The following is a 24,150-nucleotide window of genomic DNA, read 5'->3' as shown; positions in this document are numbered from 1 at the left end:
AGGATTTTGACATCAATCCATTCAGTGATAAGGAGCCAGTGGAGCTTGTCTAGAATTGGTGTGATAGGGATACAGAGTTTAGTGTGGGTGAGTATGCGTGCGGGGGAGTTTTGGATCATCTGGATCATTACACTTTACAGTAAATCATGTGAAACGTATTGGGATAATCGCCTGATGTGAAAACTGCTATATGAAATGCAAAGTTACTAAACAAGTAATAATAATAATAATCGTCCTTACATTTGATATTGTACCTTACACATCAGGAGGATGTCTCAAAGCGCTTGACCCATTGTACTGTAAAGTGCAGTGATTGTATTTTGTGGGTATATTGTTGTTATTATTATAAACAGGCTAGAAAATTACTAAAGGCATCACAATTACATGCATTTAGTTTGCTCACCTAATACATTAGTCTATGGACAGATCGAGGCAAGTGGTAGATTCATTGTAAAATACAGTATATTTAAACTGCAATTTAGGGATGAGTTGGTTATGCCTTGAAATGAAAGGGTTTGATCTTAACAAATTTCTCGATTTTTTTTCGCTGTAATAATAAAACTGCTGAAATGTTGGTGTGGAACCTATTTCTGCCACTAGATGTCAGTAATTCACTTAAAAATACAGTGCTGTGCAACATTTTCAACACATGCTAAAGACATCTAGTGGCAGCTAAAGCTGTGATTATCAAACAAGCAGTGTGGTTGTAGCTTGATGTAAAGAGTTCTGTTTACATGCATTTTGTGGTTGGAATGCAGTTGTTGACTTCAGAGAACTGCTAAATTTTAGTCCTGGAAGACCTGGAATAATTGAAACAAAATTCAATAAAAAACCAAAAATTATGTACAGCCTGAAAGCATCTTTAATGGAGCAAAATCATTTGAAAAGGGTCCAGTGCATTTGTTTTATGAAACCTATTTAAAAGGTATGGCATGATTCAAATGTTGGGTTTGGGCTTTCTCCACTGTGAATTGACACACTGATGTAAATGATCAGTTTTGGGCACTAAACATTATTGAAATAGGCATTTTACATTTTACAACTTCAGGGTACGTTGGAGCAAGATTACTGAATACACAGATTATCTCCACCCACATTCATTTGTTTTGCATATATTTCTGTTGAGACAGAAAGTGAATATTGGGTTTATTCATTGTCAAGATCATAGGTGAAAAGGAAACCATTGTCAAGTACTTCCACAAAGTACCTAACAGAGAAGGCAGCTGAAGGAATAAATCAATTTCCTCATAATTTTCTCTGCCAATGTTGTCCTCATCTCCTACTCGACTACGTTGTTTTCCCCTCTACTTTATTTGTTACATTTGGTAGTGAACAATGAATGACAGGCTATTCAGCCAAAGTGAAGGAGAAGCAAATTGCATCTGAACCCAATAATGTCCTTGTCATTGGTATCCAAGCATATGGATCTCCTGATTGAACAATGATTGTGGGGTTGGGGTCATCCTTGTAGATTTGTTTCTGTGTAGTACAGAGGCTTAAGTCAGTTGTTCTTAAATCAATTTCCCCCCTCCTATCACCATCACCTAACACATATGTGTATTACCTTGGCTGAAATAAGCTTCTCCACACAGACTGGGGATCAAATCTGGAATCTTTCCACTCTACAGCAGGACTAGGTCGCTGGGTAAACCCACCATGGGAATTTCTGGGTTAAAATGCTTTTAATGCACAGGATGGGAAGAATAAGGTATTTATAGGATTAAGTGCTTTCAAAGTGAAATACTTAAAGAAAGAAGATAACTATAGGGTGCATTTATTGCAAAGAACTCAAGTTGTGATCTTGATGCCATGACTCTAAAGTGTTCTGCACATTTATTTCTGGAATACTTTAATTCCTTTCACTGAAATCTTTTGCCAAGAGCTTCTCCTTCGAGTTTGAAAAAAGACATTTTGATGAAGAGGAAGTAGGCAGAAGGGTACGTATGGAGCATGTCCACTAGCTCCCATTGATTTGAATGACCAGATCAGTTGGGTCCATTCATTTTATTTTTAGCATGGTCTTTGCCAGCAAGCACTCAACAGACACAGCGTTAAAAATAAAATACAAAGATTTGCTTGATCCATTGTGATCAAATCTATGCTGGATGGTGGATGTATTCTGCAAGGATCCCTTAAGTCCCACTCTTTACCTAATGATAGAGCAACATTTCTGCTTCATATCTTCCCTGATTCTCTGTCATCTGTAGAGAAATCCTTTGATTACTGAGGGTCTTTGTGAAACAAAAGCATTTGCTAAATATAATACAAAATTACATTTGTATAGCAACTTTCACATCGGGAAGACATCCCAAGGCGCTGGACAGTCAAGGATTTGGACTCGAGCAGTGGGGGGGGGTTGGGATCAGAGAGGGTGGAGTGCGGGGAGGGTAGGAGGGTGGCCGAAGGCACTTTCGAAGGCGAGGTCAAGGAGGAGGGTCTTAGGACATGCCTTGAAGGATGCAGGGAGGGAGCGAGGCAAAGGGGATGTGGGTGAAGTTCCAAAGAGTGGGGGCAGAGAGGCTGAAGGCCTGACCACTGATGATGGGGTGGGCCGGTGGGGGATATGGAGCAGGACGGAGCCTGCTGAGTAAAAATCCAAGTGGAGGAAAGCTATTTCCTCCTCAGGAATGTAATACCTGGAGGGAATCATCCCAAGCTGCTCTCATACACCTCCTTGTTGTTGGGTCTAGAATGGTGTGTTGGGAGAGAGTCTGCCACCCTCATGTTCTGGGGTGTCCAGGGACATCTAAATTGGGGAGGGAGATAGTAAAAAAAAAATCATAAAACTACTAAAACAAATCTAAGAAAAATTAAATTAGAGTGTAGAATATGTAAGGGATAAATTCTATCCTTCGTATAGAATCATGAGGTAGAGTTCAGAGGTACTAAAGGGTGTGGCAAAAAGGCAGGGCATTGGAATAAAAGATCTGCTGAGATCATATAAACTGGGGGAACTGGCTCGATGAGCTGAATGGCATCTTGTGTTTTCTAATGTTGTTATATTCTAGAAGGAGGCCATTCAGCCTATGGAAACTGAGCTGGTGGGTGGATCTTTCACTGGACCTATTTACTCTCATCCCGATTCCCCGCACTTTCCCCATATCCTTTTAGTTTGTTTCTCTTCAAATATTCATTCAATTTCCTTTTAAATGTTATAAAGCACACCATATTCTAAAAATTCTCTTGAAAAATTTGCATGAAAGACAAATCTTACAGAGAGAATTTGTCAGCCTTCTGTGCCAAACCAATATTTTAGTTGAAAGCTTGCCTGTACAGTCTTCCACAGGGCATAGATCTTAAAGCAAATGGCTTAAGAGCAAAATACATTCAGGCTAATTTTTCTGGGCTTATTTTCTTTTTTGCTTTAGCTTCTTATATATTTCCATAAAGTCCCCTCTAAAGGGGCTTCGCTTAGAGCTCATTCCTCTAAGATTGGGGATAAACATAGATGTTAAGTTAAATTAGACCCAAAGTACTGAAAGCCTTCAGAGAAACATTAGCAAAGTTTAACATGCTATCATTATTCCACTGATTCAAAAGATTCACGTTTTAACATGAAGTCCTGCAAAAAGTCACTTTAAAAGTGTGATCTGGTTAACACATTATCGTGGCCTTGGAAGAAGGTCAGAGAAATTAATCTTAAATGACCATCGACTAAAATTTTAATCTAAGCGTTTTGACTTTAAGCGAGATTTGATCTTTTGGAACAGGTCGTAACCAATACAGTACTATTTTACACCACAATGAATGAAATTTAATCTCACTATTGAATTTAATAGGTCTCCTTATATTGTATTTTGTGCTTCATTGAAAAAAAATGCAAGTGTCAACATTTTATGGAATCAAATCAAATATTTTTAGACTAGAGTATTATTTAACTATAAATGCTATTGCTTATTTCTTCTTCAAAATAGTTTATGGAGCCCTGTCCTTCTTGGGGAGTGGGGGAGGGATAGTGTTGCAGGGGAAATAAGCACAGTCTCCTTGAGCTGAGCTGGCTCCAAGGAGATATGTTTGGAGTCCTGTAGCGTATTAGAGCACTCGCCTCGCAAGTAAGAGGACCCGGGTTCGATTCCAGGTGGGGCGAAATCTTAGGCAAGTTTCAGTACTCCACACGCCTCTGTTTACCTAGCAGTAAGTAGGAACCCAGTTATTAGTCGATTGGCGAATTGCTTTCCAGGGGGAATATTTCCTTCAAGCAAAATAAAAAATAAATTTGGTCTCTCAATCCATGGCTGTTTGTGGGACATGGCTGTGTGCAATTGGCTGCCATGTTTTGCCTAAAAAATGTAGTCAATTCACTTTACAGTATATCATGTGCAGCGCCTTGGGACGTCCTCCCGACGTGAAAGGCGCTCTATAAATGGAATCTTGTTGTTGTTGCTTTGAGATATCTCAATGACGTGATAAGGCGCTATTTCAAATTCAAGCATTATTATTATTAAATGTAGGAAATAAGTGGTCATCTAAGTAATCCTTTCCTGAACCAGGCAGTTTTGCTAATGACAGACCAACCTTTCTGACTCACCAGCAGAACTTGGAGGGTCAGAGATTCTTCCCACTTGACTTCTGCTAACTCTGAAAGCTGAAACCGTAGCAGGTGAGGTAGTCGTAGCTGGACAAGCAAGAGGAAACTTATCAGACATTACGCTCACTGGAAAGCGTGTGTTTTTAAGATGGTTAAACTCTAGCAGTACCCTAATGCACAATCTGAGGTCCCCGAGTCTTGGCTTTTGCCAACCAACACCTCATATTCTCTGGAATGAATTCAAATATGAATTGGTGCCCCACAAGGTTTCACCGAAAGCTTATTCCCGAAGGCGAAAATGAGCTCTGCCAGTCCGTGGCATCTCCATTTGGACACCCCAGAAGCTGATCTTTTCCAAGACATTAATGATGTATCATAATAAGAATGGGAACTGACCTATCTCCTTTCAAACCTGACTTTCCCTCAGACTGGCAGATTCAGGTGGGTGAGTAAATTGCTGTGATTCCAGCCTGGTATATTGACCTACACACTGGGTGCTCCAGTTTCTTCTGAAGTGTGGCGAACTGGTGCATATACAAACAGGTAGCTGTATCTCTGCAGTGCTGCTTGCTCCTCGTTTCAGATGAAATCAGATTGAGCAGATCTCTGTGTTTCAGAGGTTTAGGCTAGTTGGACCAATGGTCTGCTGATGATATTGTTACTGTGGTTTCGGACAGGATGGTAAGATCGACAGGCTGCTTCTGTCTGAAATTGTTTTTAGGCTAATTTAATGAGCCTCATTCATGAATGGTGCATCACCTGTACTCATTACTAGGATATGGCAGTATTCCTGTGATCATGAGGATACAGCTCACTTGGGAGTAGAAACATCACATCGGTGCCTTTATGAGATTGGGAGTGGGATTAAGGTACCCTGTTGGGACTGAGTAGGGGGAGCTGTCTGACCTATTTAGATCACAGTTGAAGTGGTTCTGTTATGGTTTAGGCTGCTGGCGCTATGCAATTTGCCCCATTTACATTGCAGGACAAACGTTTCGGCTCTGATGGTAACAAACATTGCCTGTGTAAGCCTGCATATGCACAATTGTTTGCAAATTGCATACAAGAGAACCAGACCTATGCCTGTGCTCGGAGAAAGTCTTTGCAGGCCAGCGATCTAGAAATAGCATCATGAGTCCGCACAGGTGGGGGCCCAAACTGCCCGAAACTAGAACGAAAAGATTGTCTCCAGAGGCAGAAGGAGAAAGGGCTAAATTGCTGGCTCCTGGCATGCTGAATATGCTGCTGCTTTTGGTCAGTGGCAGAGCTGTCAGTGATTTTGGTGATGCCGTTGAATTTGGTCCTACGTTCTTCTTCAATGTTGCCATTGATGGCAGTGCTGGTGCGTGAATTTTATTTTCCTCTGCATCCAACCCATGCTATAACCCAACTGGGGACTGCTGTATGCTGACGCTAGGTACAAAATATTGCTATAAGTGTTCTATTCCCAACGCTGACATCCTTCACCTTGATGAACCCAGAAGCCATATATAATTTAAAAAGAATAGAAATTCAAAATCCAAATTGAGGAGTTACATGCTGGTATGACGAAGGCCAGGGGAATGAGTGCACATCAGCGCCCGAAGTGGATTTGGAATCTCTATCATACAAACCATTATGGTTTCCTTGTAACAGATAAACTAATGAGGCTATTTTTCTGGTGCCTGATGTCAGCTCATTAGTGTTCTCTGTGTCTTAAAGCTGTATGGATAAGCAACCCTTCTCGGTAATCAAAGCTTGTGTGACTGGCTATGAACGGGCTTTGATATGTATCACAAGCGGTGCCTGCAGTTGCGGCAAGTATAAGTCACTCTGGGTATGAACATGAAACGGTTTCCTTCTCCAACTTAGATACATTTCTTCCAACAACGGCGTAAGTCAGCCGGGCACAAAAACAGATGACCTTTCTGCTTACGTGCATCAATAAGCAGGTTAGTCTTGCCCTTTACAGAAAATGAAGGTTTGCAGTTGCAAGAATTCACAGTGGGGAAAATCTACAACAAAACTCCATCCCCGGTTGACTTTTCTGCCGCTGAGGTACACTTATCAACATTTCTGTGAGGCAGTACTAAAAGATCTTCTTGTTTGTGTTACCGAGGGAAGGAAGGTTTATTAGAATGTTAATATCCCCTTGGCCCTACGTTTTCTCAGTGCAGTGTTACATTTGGACGACTATTGTTCACTGGCTGTACCATGGGGAGAATGACAAGCCTGAGGAAAGGTTGGTGGGCCCTTTCCATTTCGTGTTCATCCAAGTACATAAAGACAGCTCTAAATGAAGGTATTGCGGTTTTGTCTCCGCTCCAGCAGGAGTGAGAGGGAGAAAAGAGGGTGGGGGGAAATGCTAATCACGCCAGGGAAGCATTGGCAGGGATGTAAGTTTTGAAGCAAGTAGGCAACCAATGTAAGTGTGAAATCCTGCAGGCCTCAGTGGACGGGCAGCTTTCCTGATACCACAATGTAATGCCGTCTGTTTCTGATTGTCTTGCCTGTAGGTGCTGATCTCTTTTCCAATTGCACAGAAGAGTGTAAAGCTCTGGGGCACTCAGACCGATGTTGGATGCCAACCTTTGTGCCTACAGATGGTCGCCAAGGCTCTGATTACCGCAGCAATCTGCATGTCCCCGGCATGGACTCTGTGCCTGACACTGAGGTCTACGAAGCTCCAGAGCAGACTGGGGAGAAATCCTTCTCGACATTTGGAAAAGAAAAGTCACATCCATCCAATTTGGACAGGAAAGAATATGATGCGCTTCTGACCAGTACACGTGCACCTTACAAGCCACCATATCTAAGTGAGTTCTTATTTAGTTGAAAATTCACTTTCTTGGGTGTGGATTTTTCTCTGCTTTTAAAGTGACGTATGAATTTTTGGTAAGATGCACGATGAGGAACTGTGATTGAACTACTGCAAATCATAGAATCATACAACCACAAACTTCGATTGTTATATACTTTGATCCGAATTTCTTCATCCCTGCCCGTACCCTTTGTGTTAGCTTTCCTTCAATTTTCTTTTATGTTATGGACCCAGCATCAATAGCATCAGGGCAAAATGTTGGGCAAGTTTCCTTACTCCACACGCCTCTGTTTATCTAGCAGTAAGTAGGAATCCGGATATCAGTCGACATGGCAGATCGCTTTTCCGGGGATAATACTTCCTAAAAAAATAATGTGGTCACTCATTCCATGACTGTTTGTGGGACACTGCTGTGTGCAATTGGCTGCCGTGTTTCGCTCACAAATATACAGTCAATTCACTTTACAGTATATTCTGTGAAGCGCTTTGAGACGTCTAGGAGACATGAAAAGCGCTATATGAAATGCAAGGATTATTAATATTTATTATTTATAGCCACTTCTGGAGAAGCATTTCACATTTTAAACAAATGTGGGTGGGAAAAAATATCCCTTTAATTCTTTCAGTGATATTACTGAAATTATAACAGTAATAATTCTTGCATGTGACATAACACCTTATCACATCGTCGATGTCTCAAAGTGCTTCAAAATGCTATGCTGTGAAGTGTAGTGATTGTGTATTTGTATTACTCCTTTGTTGTTGATTTCACTAACTAGTGGACTATTGACTATCCTTTTAAAAACTTAGCAGAGTTTTGAAAACCTCTATCATATTACTTTTTAATTTACCCTGCTCAAATCTGGTGAATCAGTAAATACAATAGAATAGAAAGTTACATTTAATAATCTCTCACATCAGGAGGCTGTTTCAAGGCATTGGACAGTCCAAGGTTTATACCAACTAATTAAATACAACAAGTTGCACTTATATAGCGCCCTCCAAGCAGAGTAGCATCTCTGAGAGCACTTAACAGTGGATGAGCCTGAACTCTGAGCCGGGGAGATGGCACCAAGCACGGTCCACAAGCAAGGTTTTCAGGCGGGACTTGAGAAAGGGGAGAGAGAGGGAAAGGCGGAGGGATTGAGGGAGAGTGTTCCAGAGTATTAGGGTGTAGTGGCTGAAAGATGCATTTATGTACTTTTTTACTGTGAACTTTTTTAGGTAGATGTTTTAAGTGCTTGAAGTTGATATCTGATTACACTGTCTGCTCAGTTAGGTGTGGTGCATGTGATAGAGAAGTGCAGAGCCAGGAGACCAGAGTTATGCTGTCAGCTCTGTGTCATTCTGTAGCGGGGCTACGTTGTCTGCTAATATTCGCTTATGGCATGTGCAGAGTCCCTGCTGCCATGAATAAATGAATCAACTAATTAATGAATGAATGCCTTTTTAAAGGTTAGTTTAGAGTGGCAAGTCCTGCCAGCTCTTTACTGATGCTAAAAATCTTAATGTTTTAAGGTTTAATGTTCGCTTTGCACAAGCTAGCCTGCAAGTTAGTCTGCAATTATGCTACAGCTGGTGCAATGCTGAATTGATGAGACTACCTTCCTTGTGTGGTGTTACACTACATCTCTAAGTTGGGAACAAAACTTATAAAACTGTTAGTTATATTATGGTGTTTTTGTTGGTTCACCTTGAAAATCACATCAGGCTCAAATATAAGCCTATTCAAGGAATACATTTTTACAATGAATTAGTAAATTCACATATATAAATATAGACACACACACACATATATATATATATTTTCTCTTGGCTACAAAGCTGAATGTCCACTCTGTAAACCAGTATTAAACTTGGACAATACCAAGCGCGGGCACATGCTTAAAGAGGCAATAGATAGTGGAAAATGCCATTGTATTGCACCATCAAGGTCAGCACATTTACAATCAACAGGGAATCTGACACACCCATCGACCAAGGTCGGTAAATTTACCAGTGATCGGAGAATTATTCCCTCTATCTTTGCTAAAGGGAGGGAAAACAGCTGAGGGAGTGAGTTTCATGTGTTTATGCAGCCGACTAGTTTTGATATTATAGTAATAATTAATATAGTTACTGCCCATTTTTAGGCGAACTTGTCGAGTTCATCTTTATACTTGTAGGCGAATTATGTTAAAGGGTTCGCACAACGAACAAAACACATTTGCTCAGTAAAAAGAAAGGTTCTTTGGAACCTCTTCATACATCAGCTAATTTAGACATTCCATTGCAAGAGAAATAAAATCCCTTTTGAAACCTGTTTAAAAGCCAACAGATTTGTTGCTTAATCTTTATATCCCGTATGGAATATAATTGAGAACAATTACTTGCTCGCATGTTTTTTAAAAATACTGTGGGAATGTGAACAATCCTGGAAGGTTTCCTTCCACTGAATTTCATGCTCCAAACTAACTGGTTCATCTTTTCTATGCACAATGCTTCTTCACCACTAATGAGCCTTCACTTTTGGTATTCCTGCGAAATCTATGAACCCATAATTTCACAAATGTTTTCTCTGTGAAGTTAATTGCATTAAAATTTCTTTCTTTCAGTTTGAAGTCTCTTAAAACTGTACATATTATAAAATGTCCTCACAATTTATATTTAATTAAATCATTTTAACCCCATCACAAGCTTAACAAGATCGCACTATTGGGCTTATTCTTATTTCAATGAAGTAGGTGTCTTAGTTTTTAAATGGTTGTGATTTCTTGTTACATGGCTAACTAATTTATCAGTGTAATGGCCATTTATTTCAGCTCAGATGTAGCTGAAACTCTCGCATTAAAATAATGCACTTTGTCAGTTGTTCAGTGGACGATGATAAAAATGATAATCCTTGTTTTTAAGGAGTAAGTCCTTCCATGGTGGACCCACACCATCGGTGGTTAGGTCTTGAGCCTCTCCGCCCCCACTCTCTGGAACTCCATCCGACACTCTCTTCATCTTGCTCCCTCCCTTGCCTCCTTCAAGGCATGTCTCAACTACCCCTAGTTTTGGTCACTCTGGTACCCCTATCCCGTCTGCCCTCCACCTCTCATGATCCCGACCCCTGCTCGGGTCCAAATCTCTGACTGTCCAGTGCCTTGGGATGTCATCCTGACATAAAAGATGCTCTACAAATGTAATTTCTTGTTGTTGTCTTTAATATAGTATCTTATTCAGTTACCAAACTGTCTCAAAACATTTCACAGACTATAATGTGAAATACAGTGACAGTGATAATAATAATAATAAAATCCTTGCATTTGATATAGCGCCTTATCACGTCTTCTTGATTTCTCAAAGCGCTTCACAGAATATACTGTAAAGTGAATTGACTTTATAGTTTGTAAAGGAGGTGGAAGGAAATGTGAATGACATTTCTGGATTGTGTATAAATGTGGTGTGTGTTGATAGAAATTACTTTGCTTAAATAACAAATGGAAATAATTGTGCAGACTTCAATTCTTTGATTAAATCTCAGGATTGTAATTGAAGTGTATTCATGTAGTTTTGTATGGTATTTTGGGATGAGATGGGTCTTTCCATTGCTGTCCATTCCTCCCCTCCTAAGTGAAGTGTATTTCTTGCTACAATTTACAAATGAGTAAGATCATATTATCATTTGTTTAGTGTAATACGCAATCCAACAATGCATTTTTTTAATATAAAAAACAATTCTTTGTCATTTTCATTAAGTCCATGAGAAACATAACTAACATTTGTGAAAGAAAGGACATTATCTATACAGAAAAAAAAACTATTCATATAGTGGTGGATCCACACCATCGGTGGTTAGGTCTTGAGCCTCTCCGCCCCCACTCTCTGGAATTCCATCCGACACTCTCTTCATCTTGCTCCCTCCCTTGCCTCCTTCAAGGCACGTCTCAACTACCCCTAGTTTTGGTCACTCTGCTACCCCTATCCCGTCTGCCCTCCACCTCTCATGGTCCCGACCCCTGCTCAGGTCCAAATCTCTGACTGTCCAGTGCCTTGGGCTGTCATCCTGACATAAAAGATGCTCTACACATGTTTTTCAAATGTGAGGGAATATTCAAATGCAGTGATATTCAGGTTGGTGCTGGCTTATTGTTTGTTCATGCGTGGCTTTTCCATTAATTTATATGAGACAGCAAGGACTTAGAAGAAATTTGAGACAAATAATTCAACAATTTCTAAGTGCCGAGGGACCAAAACCTATCAACAATTATGTAAAGGTGGAGAGTGTAGAAACTGCATTGTGCATGGCTGGAGGAACAAAGATATTTAGCACAAATAGTACAAGTGGTATGAAGAAATAGGGAAGGTTAAACTAAGTTACAGATCTGCAATATGCATGACATGCATCCTAGTAATTCGGTCATGTACACATAATTGGGTCTAATTTGCAGTAACCCACACAATTCCACTAACCGAACGCACGTAACACTAATCGTTGGGGGAGTGGAGATTGGTAATACAATAATGTACACATGAGGGAGTGCAGGTTGGTAATACAGTAATGTACACACATGGAGTGGAGATTGGTAATCCAGGCTGTTTGTGGGACACTGTTGTGCACAATTGGCTGCGACATTTGGCCCACAAAATATACAGTCATTTCACTTCATAGTGTGTTCTTTGAAGTGCTTTGAGACGTCTAAATGACGTGATAAGGTGCTATATCAAATGCAAGGATTATTATTACAGTAATGTACACACGGAAATGGAGATTGGTAATACAGTAATGTACACATAGGGGATGAAGACCGGTTAAACCTCAACAACAACCACAACAAAAACAAGATTACATTTGTATAGCGCCTTTCACGTTGGGAGGACGTCCCAAGGCGCTGAAACATTTGATGAATGGGTGCTATTCCTCTTTCTGCATTATTTATCACTAAGTCACAAGAGTCCTTGGCCCTGCTTCGTTCCTTGTCTTGATCAATGGCTTGTGGGATGACATGTAAAGTGATGTGCTATTTGCTGATGACACCACCCTCCACAGAGTGATTAACTCCCTATCTAAAGACAAGAGGGTATTGAATTGCTGCTGGCAAATATTGACAGAATCGGACAGTAGGCTGACGAATAGTGTGATATCTGCAGCGTTGGAAAGATCAAGTCAATAGTTCTGCCAGAAATCTTAACTGTGATGTTGGCTAGCAACATATGGCTTTTCCATATAAGAGTTCAATCTATTCTTCAGATACAAACATCTGATTCCTCAGCTTGTTAATTATCTCTTAATTTACACGTGGGCTAATGAGTGGAGAAGACGGCTACACAGGCTGGTGTAAAATTGAGAATTCTCCAGAAGTGCAAACCTTATTTATCAGAGAAGAAAAGTTTTGCTAGAAACAATCTGCCAAGATAATGCTGAAACATAATGGGGTATGTCATGTGAAATCTCTGAAAGTAGGAAACTTTACATTTCATGTTGATTATGGGAAATCCCAACAGAACGTTTGATAGATCCCTTTGTCGGTGAGTTCATCAGGCTGTGGAAGATACCCACCCCTTGCTCCTAGGATCAGAGCCGTCTGAAAGTGGCCAGTCCAGTGAACTGGGTGGAGGGTTTCCTCACCACACTGGACTCAACCCTTTCTAACAGCACTGATCTGTGTGGAATTCATGTGCAAGATTATGAACACAGCAGCACCACAAGAGTTTTTTTTATTGCTAAAAGCAGAAACTTCACATGTGCCAGAAAAACAGACTGCTGCAGCAGTATCTCACCATTCCCCTCTAATTCAAAACGTCCTCCCAATGTTAATAGCAATGTTTTATGTATTACTTCTGTGAGTGGAACTCCAACTCAGTGTTGCTGCCTGGAACTTTGCCCTTGTATATAGTAGAAGTTCAAACACAAAGTTAACCACTACTTGCTGAATCAGGGCTTTTCGAGCAGAAGTTGGCTATTTCCCATCTTTCCCACTCACTGCACTCTCAACTTAGGAACATATGAATGCACGAAATCATAAAAGACCATTGCTGTCCATCCGGCTGGTTTTAAAGATTAAAAAAAAATTGCAAGTTATTTTATCTCTCGTACTCCTCAATCTGGCATTGCTAAACTAAATGAAAACCTTGCATTCTGGATGTTTTAAAGGCACAGTGTTCTGCATAAAAAGTGGTTATAAATCTTTAGTTGTCTGTCAAAAGCATGATGGGGATTCGTGAACTAAACTGCAACAAATCATAGTAATCGCCAACAGATGATGTCAATATGATAATGAATGGTGGCTAAGACTCTTCTTTTCCAAACCCCTAAAAGTTTCCCTGAAATTTCATGGAGGAAAATTGGTCCCTTTTAAATTCTTCCCCTCTCTGTAGACATCTCTGAGGACATTTCGCCCACAATATACCCAGTTAATCCACTTTACAGGATATCCTGTGAAGAGCTTTGAGACGTCTCAATGACATGATCAGGTGCTATATCAAAAACAAGCTATGTGGTTTTAGCTGGTTAGACTCCAGCAGTACCCCAATGCACACTCTGGCTTCCACAAGCCTTGGCTTTTGCCAACCTGAGCCTAATGACTTTCAGGAATTAGGTTAGCAGGATGCATCCTTCCAGGGAGAGAATGCGCATTTCATTCAAACAGCCTATCTCTGGGATTTCCATGCGTAGGTGGGATGCATGGAATTCTCATTTTGGTTTGGATCCTCTTAAGCATGGTGATGGGTTTCCACATGTGTCAGACACCGGCTGACTTAAAACAAAAATGAAATGCAAGGATTATTATTATTATTATCACCGTGCTCTCCATGAGCAACCTGTGCCCGTGACTTTTCTCTATCAGCATATTCCCTTGGCAACACAAGTGATGTTTGGAAATTATTGAGGAAATGATGATGTTCTCAGTGGTGTGTTCTCTGTAGTGCTGTATCCTGAGAGTAAATGTGGTACTACAACACATTGGAAGGTATCATAAATTAAACATCTAAAGCTTCATTATTCCTTCAGTGTGTTATTTTATGTCAATATTTGAAGCAGCAATAGCACAGCTAATTGTCAGAAATTGCCTTCTGTTTATATGCAAAAAAAATCCCATTAAATAGTTGCTCTGGAAAATATATTGTATAACAAAGTCACTTTTGTTGTGTTCTACAATTCACACCCATATTTTTTTCCCTTTCTCTCAATCTTAATGATTTTTCATATTCTCTAATTCTCTTCTCCTGGTCTCTCCATTTGTGTATATCACACTCTCTATTTCCTGTTCTTTCCCTACTACCTGGCATCTCTTCTTTCCTGTAAACTCTCTCTTACCTTTTTATTTCCATTTCTCACGAACATTCCTTCTGCCTCTCTCGCTCCCTGGCACACTTTGGCTGTCCTCCTGTCTGAGTCTTGTGAGCTCTCTCTTATTTTCTTTCTGTCTATCCTTCTTTGTACAACGACTTATGTTAGTGTAATGCATTTCACGTAAAAGAAACATCTCAAAGCTCTTTACAGAATGAGACTGGTTAGTAGTTAAATGAATGTTATCATGTAAGGCAAATTTGTGCCAGTAACATCCTACAAAAATGATGAGATGAGTAGCCAATTCAATTGTATTTTTTGAAGGTGAGTTTTTATGAGGAGGGAATATAAGGCAAGAGAACAGAAAGAAAACTCCACCACCTTTCTTTGAAGTAACAATGGCAGTGGTTTTGGTGGGGCAAGTGTTGTTCCTTAATGTCCACCTCGAATACAAGGCAGACAGAATGTAGCTGAATGATTGAATTGAAAAAGGAATTGCATGCATAACAACATTTAGTATTAACTTGCATTTAATATTGAATGTTGTTATGGAGGAAAACACAGCAGCCAATCTGCTCTGAAAGTCTCACAAACAGCAATGTCAAATTCAACTGAATTGTTCCACCAAGTGTCTCCGAGTTCATATTTTTAGCATTCAGAACTCAGGTGAAGGAAACAGATGTAAACATAGTCCAACACCAACATTGAAAACAGTAACAGAAAAATGAAATCGTCCAGAAACAAATGTCAAGCTTATCTTTACTGGTGCAGATTGGCTGCTGCATTTGCCTGAGTAACAATATTCTGTATGACATTGTATTTATTAATTTCTAGATTATGATCCTTTTCTCAATTCAGTCATTCGATTTTATTTGATTATTTGACTGTTTGCATCTTCCATTGCCTGCAGATTGTATGACAGAGTTCTATCTGCTTTTATCTATTCAGTAATCCTTGAATTTTATGTAGTGTCTAGTCATGCCAAAACATCTCAAAGTGCTTCACAGAGCTTTCTTTAAAGTGTAGTGACTTTCCATGCATAGGTGAATGTGGCTACAAATTTGCGCAGAGCAATATCCAACAAATAGGTATGAAATCACTGATCTTTTTATTTGCAGTTTTGTTAGCAAGGACAGTGTTTGTTAACTTTGCCAATTTTAAAATGCTATTATCTAGGTTTGTAGATACCTGTTATACCCTTCATATTTGCCACAGTATAACTGAGGCAGTAGGAATATAATTTGCAAACAGGTGTCTATATAGTATTGACCTTGAATTGACCTTCAGAGCAGGTGAATTTTTTTCTTTCTGCTTCATCAGTCAAATAGTAATGCACCAAATCCTTCCATCAGTTTGTATTTACATTCAATCCTGATAAACATTAATACTTTGCCAAGAAATGTTTTGCTTGGATCAGGATTTCTATAAATTGCAGATAAAAATAGCCAATCAGCAAATCTGTACTCGGAGCCCACTTAATCATTAATTTCAGCCATTTACTTCAACAAAAACAGTAAATACTGAACAAAAAAAAACATGCATTTTACATGAAAGCAATTTGACTTGTAAAATATACCGCTGACTCTTAATGGAAATTGCTGGTGAATTGGCTGTATTTAACACACCAAGCATTAGGCATGGATAATTGGGTATATATTTGACATGTGGATTACATTTTCTCTTCAAATGTTGTCCTGAGATCAAAATTGTTATATAATAACAATAAATGGGAATTGGTTTGCTGCACAGTAATTCTACTGTATATTGTTAGATTCATTAGGAGGGGGATTGGTGGACTTTAATTTGACTTGATAGAAGTGAAGAGGAAATGATTTAACATAAAACATTTATACAATGGAGACCTATAGGAAAGAATTTGATAAACTAAAATTATTTATAATTGAAATTAGTATGATCGTGTTTGCTCCTTGCTCCACCCTGCCTCTGTGAGCTGTTAACCCCATACTGGCTTGTCTGCTCCCTCTACTCGGCGGACTCTGGCCTGCTCCATGTCTCTCACCCTGCCTGCCTCACCATCGGTGGTCAGGCCTTCAGCCTTCCTGCCCCCAGCTTTTGGATCTCCAGCCCACAGTCCCTTCACCTCACCTCCTTCCTTCCTTGCCTCCTTCATGGCCCATCTCAAGACCTTCCTCTTCGACTGCTCGTTCGGTCACCCTCCTACCCTCACCCCTCCTGTACCCAATGCCAGCTCGGGTACAAATCCTGGTCTGAACGGCACCTTGGAATGTCCTTCCATGAAAGGCGTTTTATAAATGTAATTTTTTATTATTGTTGGTGGTGATGGTATTCTGCAGACTTGAAATTTCGGGAGACAAGCATTCAGAGCTCATGTCAGTTTATGAGGGTGTACATAAATTGGCTCCCATGTTTTCTTACAAATACAGTTGCTACACTTAACAGTAAAAATCCTGTGAAGTGCTTTGAAAAACTTTCAGAATTAGAAGATGTTATATCAAATGCAAGAATTATTTTAGTATAAAAATTCCATTAAAGCTACTGTGGTCCACATATCTGTCTCTACAAAATGTTCCCAATCGAATAAATGTTAAGCGAATACATAGGGCAAATACACATATAAATAAATACAAATAAGTATGTCCCAAAAATAACCACAATGATTCAAAGAACTTAAATAATAGCAGGCTTGTGTCACCTTCAGCTTAAAGAATATTGTTAAACTGCTACAGTTCTATGTAGGTCTACTTTCCTCTTCTATAAGCAAGGGTGATGGAAAATATTTTAGGGGCTTGAAATTTTCCACAAAAGTTATAAATAATGTCCAAGTCTTTCTGAAGTCTGCAGTCATTGAATTTTGAACGTGTTTGTAACTCAAAGAGACAAGATAGTAGCCATGAGCAGGATGGAGTAGAGGGTCATATATGAGGCTTATATCTTTGGTTAACTTCAGGTTTTCCACAATATCATTGTGGCTGAAAAGGTTGACTTCTCTTTGCTTTGGTCAAGTCGTACTCCGTAGTTTGTTCAACACTGCTTAGAGCACTTCCACCTGCAATCTCCTGTTTCCCTGCAGCTTTAAAGGGAGGCTGCCCATTTTGATGTCGTTGTTGAAAGTCACTATCTGCCCTTGGAAGTTGGGGAAAGTGCCATTCATAGTGCTGAGCACTGGGCGACACCATAGGAGTAGTTTAGGGGAACACAACAGTTCCAATCACTGTAGGTCTCATAGGGGGGCTTATACGACATAGCAGCAAGAGTGAAGTGGGATCTTGAGGAAAGTTGACATCAAGAGATGTTGGCGTGTGTACATTCAAATTGGTTTTCCAAGTCCATCACAAGGCATGATAAAAGTGACCACAAGCATCATGAAATTACCATTTGCCTCAAAATGACTCCAAACGTTCTGAAAAAATGTTTCCACGTGGCGATGAGATCCAAACATCCTTTTCTTAGATTCAGAAATGTTATTGTGAGGTTTATTCAGGCATTTTAGAGAGACCCTTTTTCCGTGGAAACAAACAAGCTGGTCTTGTCTTAAAGTAAATATTCTCTGATGTTGTGTGTTTAGAGAATGACTAAGATCTCCTATATTTTCAAGATCTAAGAAATATGGACCACTCCAATAGCGCAATAAATTTTAATACCTTGAGTGCAGTTACTTTCTTGTCAATAGCAGTCATGCCTGTTAAGGGTCATCTTCCAGTCCTATTCTTCCTCAAGACAGGTAAAGTAAGTGTAGGATGTAACTGTGCAAAAAGATGTCTGGGCAGAAGAAGATCTGATAAGAGATGCTGTATTAACTGTACACATAACTAACCTTTGTCTAAGAACAAAGTAGTCCTGTCTTCAGCAGAAATTACAGAAAATAAATAGAATAAAAATGAATTGCTTAAAGGAATACATTCCCTTCTTACTCTCTTTGGAGTCTACCACAATGGTCCTGTAGCGTACTGACCTCGCAGGTGAGAAGACCTGGATTTGCTTCCCGGTCAGGGTGAAACTTTAGGCAAGTTTCTTTACTCCACATGCCTCTGTTTATCTAGCTGTATGAAGGTACCCAATGATTAGTCGAGCGGAGGATCGGTTTTCTGGGGTTAATAATCTCTTTTTAAAAAAAAATTTAAAAGATTGGTTACTCAATCCATGACTGTTTATGAAAGAAACACTGCTGTCAGCAATTGGCTGCTACATTTCATCCACAAAATGAATAGTTAATTTACTTTACAGTATATTCTGTAAAGAGCTTTGAGACGTTTCGAAGGCGTGATAAGGCGTTATATCAAATGCAATCTTTATTATTACATTATTAATGGTCCTTTCTACAGTAGCCTATTGAGAAGGGAGTTTCTCTTCGGTGTCCTGGCCAACAATCACCCAAATAAAATTCATCATTCATTTCACTGTAGGAAATTGGGCTGCCGCATTTGCCTACAAATACATAGTCACTCCACAGATGTCCTCTGAATGTGAAATGTGCTATACCAAATATATGGATTAATTTTTACAAAGAAAACAAACGGAATTTACAAGTAAACCAATGATGGTCTGCCCCTCACTATACAAAATACCCATATCTGAAGGTGAATTAAGGTTTTTACAATGATATTTTCAGGCTACAAAAAGGCCAACGGAACTAGGATTTTAAGACGAGTTGCATTATTTTACTTTCTGATTCCATCATCAATTTTACAAATATAAAGATATGGAATTTCAGACCCAACATTGGATTTAACAAATCACAAAGATTTGGTACAAAAATCTATACATTGGGAGTGAATAGAAAGTTATTTGGTGTAATCGAATTATGTATAATAGGATTGAATGAAAAGGTGTTCGTTACATTGTAATCCTATACAATAAATGGGAAATTGTTTGGTATTCTGGAAATTCAATAGAATTTGATCCAATGAGAATATTTTTTGCATTGGATTAGGAGTGAATGAAAATGTGTTTAATATGTTCACATTCTGCAGCGGGGAATAAATGGGAAGTGATATCCTCAATCTGAATTTTAAATTGTGTGAGTGAAATGCAAGATGTTTAATACGGTGAGAAGTTAGAATGCTATTCTTGGATGTGGTAACCCACCTCATTAACATTGAATCCGTGTATAATAATAATAATAATCATTGCATTTGATATAGCACCTAATCAGGTCATTTAGACGTTTCAAAGCACTTCACAGAATTGTAAAGTGGATTGACTATACATTTTTGGGCAAAACGCGGCAGCCAATTGTGCACAGCAGTATCCCACAATGAGTCGTGGATTGAGTGACCAAGTTATTTTTTTGAGGGATTTTTACCCCCGGAAAGAGATCTGCCTTTCAACTAACAACCAGGTTCCTACATACTATTAGGGTAAACACAGGCGTATACAGTAAGGAATCTAAGGTTTCACCCTGCCCAGGAGTCAAACCCGGGTCCTCTCGCTTGCGAGGTGAGAACGATACTGTCTGCAAATTTCTTGCTTTTTACGGACTTTGCCAGCTTGAGGGTCACAATTTGCAATTTGCAAATCTTGCCGCAAATTACTCCGATATTCGCAAAACGAAAGTTGCAATTAAACCAACAAATCTGGTTTCAGATATTGCATTTTAGACCTCCAATGACTGTTTCTTTGCCACTGCCTTAAAGCACAGATAAGTGCAATGAGATTAGAATAGTGTGAAATGTTATCCTTTGAGATTGCTAAGAAAGATTTTTTTTCTCATCATTGAGCAAAATGGATGACTAAATTGTTTGTGATATTTGTAAAATGGCTTGTTTTGATGGGACTGGAAGTAAACAACAAATGCTATTCAGATCAATTTTGTCTAAGATGGACATGAATGGTATAAAATTATTCATTGAATAATTCCAGTTAGGGAAAGGTGTCTGTCAAGTTAGTGCCAAGAAGAGAAAATTGCTTTTCAAAATATATTTCGAAACTCCCCATAAAGCTAGTGAGTAAAAGACATCTAGCACTTATCCCACATTTAGGCAAGTCAGGTTTGCCTCCTGGTTTGTGTTGAGTTAACTGATGTCAGCTGGAGCAGCATCAAGTGTGCTGTCGTGGCTCCATTGCCCTGAGGCTAGTGAGGGAGAAATCAGTCAAGCTTAAATTCGTAGCATGCAGAACGCATTGTCTTAATATTGAAGATGGTGTAAAATTATGGATAATTGCTCGATTTAGCTTCAATTTGGAAACTATTTTGAAACAAAACTGCCATCCAAATGAAGACAGAATTTCAGGCCGCGATCACGATCCAGTAATCCTCTGCTGGAAAGTTTTTATGTATAGGTATCAGGTAACCATAGATTATGCCAGTCTGTGTTGCTCTCCATGATCAAATATCCTGAGAGCGTACAATACAATGCAGCCTAGTTTCAATGAGCTTCAGTTTTCCACGACTCAGATATAATGCAGTAACGCGGTGAACTGGTGGCATTATGTACTGTCTCCTCTTTTCATCTGGAAAGCTTTCTGCTCAGAACACAGAGGGTGAGTAGATCTCAGTGACATCAGGAAGTGAACGCAAGCAGCCTCAATATAAAGTATCCCACTTATAGCAGTTTCATTACATGTACCCTCCCCACCACCAAACTATTGTGTTCTAACAAGACTGTGCGGGGTGGGGAATGCGCAGGGTGGGGGAATGGCTACTGGTGCATGGGCTGTTGGCAACTGTTAAACTGTACCCCACTAAGGGCCAGTGCTTACAAGAGACGAGGATTAGAGAAAAGAGAAAACAAATCCCCAGCACAAAACAATGTACAATTACATTTTTAAATGCACGCCTAAGGCAGACTCATTGGCAGAGTTGATCTACCGCTGGGAAGATAAAGGTAGTCTTGAAGTAGATGGGAAGAAGACTGTGATCAGGCACCATGCCAGGCTTTGTAAGGGAAAAATGTAGGTGAAGCTAATGTAAAAGGTATGGCAGAATGCAAGTGTTTTTTTTTAAAAAAAGACCTAAGGGAAAGTGAAAAATGATTTCAACAATCAAAATAAGGACTGAAAAAATGTCACATTGGTAGTTTTGGTCTGCCTGGCCAAGAATCCTTCAGATAAAGTTAATCATTGATTTCATGACTGACGGCAGGACATTGCTATTTGCAAATTGGGTGCTGCGTTCACCTATGAAATACTCAGTCACTACACTTTACAGAAACTGGGTGAAAAGGTTTGAGATGTTGTTAACATCATAGTGATATCAAAGGCAAGAATTATTATTGTTACTATTAATTTACATGTGACTGACTGCTTCTGTCTTTCTTTCCGCAGCAAGGAAGAGAATTTGCTAGTCCCTTCTGTTGTTGCAGCATGATTTTGCACAAGCCAACGACCTAAAAGAAAATCAAAAAGAAGCATCAACTTTCCACTCCGTCATCCTGGCCGTCGATTTGTGTGTAATGTAATCGATTCCTATAATATTGGAGACAATTTTGCTAATAATGGGATCATATGCTCTCAGCAGGTCTGAGAATGATGCGATTTGGAGACTTTGGAGGTGACTGGTGTGGTCACTTCTCCGACCTGTGTGTGCCTGTTTACAGCACTCAGACTTTCACTGAGCTCTGAGCTCTTTAATCACCGACCGCCACAGGTCGGGCACCAAGAGAAGCCAACTGTACAGAAAACAATCAGACGTGCATTATAAATGCAATATCACTGTTTTAGATGTGACTGTTTTTCTATTTTTTTTGTGATGGAGTGTCCCCCAGATTAAGCCATCGTGACTGTGTCCCTTATGCACAGCGTGTCTTTCTGGTGGTCAGCCACGGGACCCACCATTATCAAAGCTCTGCAGTTCAACAATATTCTGTAGTTTATACAGTGTTACTTGCAAAACGTGTTTACTGTACTCTTTCAAAACTTCTAAATAAAAAGAAATGTACTCTTTTTTTCTTCCTGAAGTGGTGGTGTTCAGTGAAGGGATAACTTGTGATTTGCAAATATCTGAAATCCCATGTTTGTTGACAGCTTCCGTTCTTTCCCTTTCACTCTCAAGACCAATTCAGAACCGAGAAAGAGAAATCGAGAGGGCTGATGTCCGTTAACACTTAAAAGACCCACGTAAATTTGAACACTCGTAGCCTGTTTCTTAATCCTGGCATTAAATCATTTTGAGCTAGTCTATGTGCTGGGTATTTTCTCATCTTGAGTAATTGATCTGGATCCCAAGAGGAACCAGAGATTCCTTTGGTAGACAGCACCGAAGATTGTTTTCCTTTATCTCATGGATATAGCCTATAGATCCCTCTTGTGATGTCTTTTTCACTTCCACTCGGGGGAAAAGGATGGTTATTGTTTGGGGGGAGGGGGAGGTGGGTGGAAGGGGTCCAGTTGTTTAGTCAAATACACTTGAATGCAAATCTGGTGATATTGCATCCTGACAAAGTCCTGGTATAAATAGAACAGGGTAAAACTAGAGGTGAGGGAGTGTTACAAGGGCGTAACACATTTGAGCTCATCTATTGATATTTTATACACCACATGAGTGGTTAAGACATCACTATCTTGATCGAGTCACTGCTCTGCTCGGAGTGACACTTTAAGCCAGCTTTTATATTACATCAGGGTCACTCTTTTTTGCTGTTCAATGAATTCTTGAAACCAATCCTTATTTTAAGCTTCCAAATTTAACTTTTTTAAAATCAAAATAGAAAATGACAAGTTAAGGTGACGAATTGCAGAGAACAGACTTTTTTTAAAAATAAAATATTACGTACAAAATTAATGTTGTATTTTCTCACATTGTTAAATCAGTTCATTGTCAAGAAAAAAACTGTAATACATTATTATTCTATCTATACTGTAGTAGTTTATACGTGCTTAAATTAGTCAGCAAAATTTTAAAACACTAAATAAATAGTATGCTACACTGCAATCATTTGGGTTAAATCAACAAATCGTACAAAATAACAATGCAAATGTTTATTATCATGGATTAAAGTGCTGTTCATTAAAAGTCCCGTGAATGCTTTTTGTCTCTGTATTAATGGTAAAATGCCATGGGATTAGTTATGTTAGTGACATAGTGAGGTTGGAGCGTGCGTTAGTGGCAGTGTGTTGTTGCAGTGTACATATCAGTGACCGTGTGAACTTTCAATGTGTATATTAGAGACAGTGTGAGCCTGGAGGTGTGTGTTGCTGTTAGTATGAGGCTGGAGTGTGTGTATTAGAGACAGCGAGAGGTTGGAATGTATGCTCTGTTCACCATTTATTGGTGACAGGCGTAGGTGACTGCACTTATATGTTTTGTGATTCTGCATCTAACATGAATAATAACCCATATTATTATTAAAAATAAAAACTGGTGCTTAGATATTGGAATGTTTCTCTTAGAAAGCTCATTTCAAAATTGAAAGAACCAAGTCACGTAAATATTTTTTTTCTCCCATCTCGGAGATTGATGTTAAACATCAAAATGCAGCTGCTCTAACTCCGTTCTCTTTTGTCATTTTATGTTATTTTCCCTCTATTCCTGCCACGGGCTGGACTCAGGTTCACTTAGAGGAAAGCAGCAATATGAAAGGAAAAGAAAGCTGAACTTCAATGACTTTTTGCAGCAATGTAAAAACACTGTTTTCTTGATAGATATAA

The 24,150-nt window shown here is 39.3% G+C and overlaps 1 long non-coding RNA gene across 1 annotated transcript in view; it reads left to right on the top strand.

Annotated features, from left to right (window-relative positions):
* pcdh10a overlaps positions 1–23,877 on the top strand; it is a 44,406-nt gene extending 20,529 nt beyond the window's left edge. The window contains exons 4-5 of the long non-coding RNA XR_006085384.1: positions 7,024–7,323; positions 21,829–23,877. This is a non-coding gene — a long non-coding RNA (protocadherin 10a). The remainder of the gene's footprint in view (positions 1–7,023; positions 7,324–21,828) is intronic.
* Positions 23,878–24,150: the final 273 nt, after the last annotated feature.

This window comes from Callorhinchus milii, unplaced genomic scaffold, assembly GCF_018977255.1.
Source record: "Callorhinchus milii isolate IMCB2004 unplaced genomic scaffold, IMCB_Cmil_1.0 Scaffold1, whole genome shotgun sequence".
Classification (NCBI taxonomy): Eukaryota; Metazoa; Chordata; class Chondrichthyes; order Chimaeriformes; family Callorhinchidae; genus Callorhinchus; species Callorhinchus milii.
This window is presented reverse-complemented; position numbering and strand designations above follow the sequence as displayed.